Raw genomic sequence first — 497 nt, 5'->3', positions numbered from 1 at the left:
GGGTCGGGGTGTCGTGTCGGGGTCGGGGTGTCGGGGTCAGGGGGTCGGTTGTCGGGGTCGGAGTGTCGGGTCAGGTCAGGCTCGGGGTCGGGGTGTCGGGTCAGGTCAGGCTCCTTTCCTTTTTCCTCTTCTTCTCCTCCTCCTCTCCTCTTTCTTCTTCTTCTTCTTCTTCTTTTTTCTTCTCCTCCTCCTCTTCTTCTTCTTCCTTTCCTCTTTCCTAAACCTAAACCTAAACCTAAATCTAAAACTAAAACTAAAACTAAAACTAAATCTAAACTAAACATAAACCTAAAACTAAAAAAACAGAAAAAAAGGAAAAAACTAAATCTAAACCTAAAACTAAACTAAAACTAAACCTAAACCTAAAACTAAACCTAAAACTAAAACTAAAACTAAAACTAAAACTAAATCTAAACTAAACATAAACCTAAAACTAAAAAAACAGAAAAAAGAGGAGGTAGAGCTCACCTGGGGCAGGGCCGGTGGAGGAGTGGAGG

This window comes from Triticum dicoccoides, chromosome 7B, assembly GCF_002162155.2.
Source record: "Triticum dicoccoides isolate Atlit2015 ecotype Zavitan chromosome 7B, WEW_v2.0, whole genome shotgun sequence".
NCBI lineage: Eukaryota > Viridiplantae > Streptophyta > Magnoliopsida > Poales > Poaceae > Triticum > Triticum dicoccoides.
The sequence above is the reverse complement of the archived record's forward strand: the minus strand, read 5'-3'. Positions refer to the sequence as shown.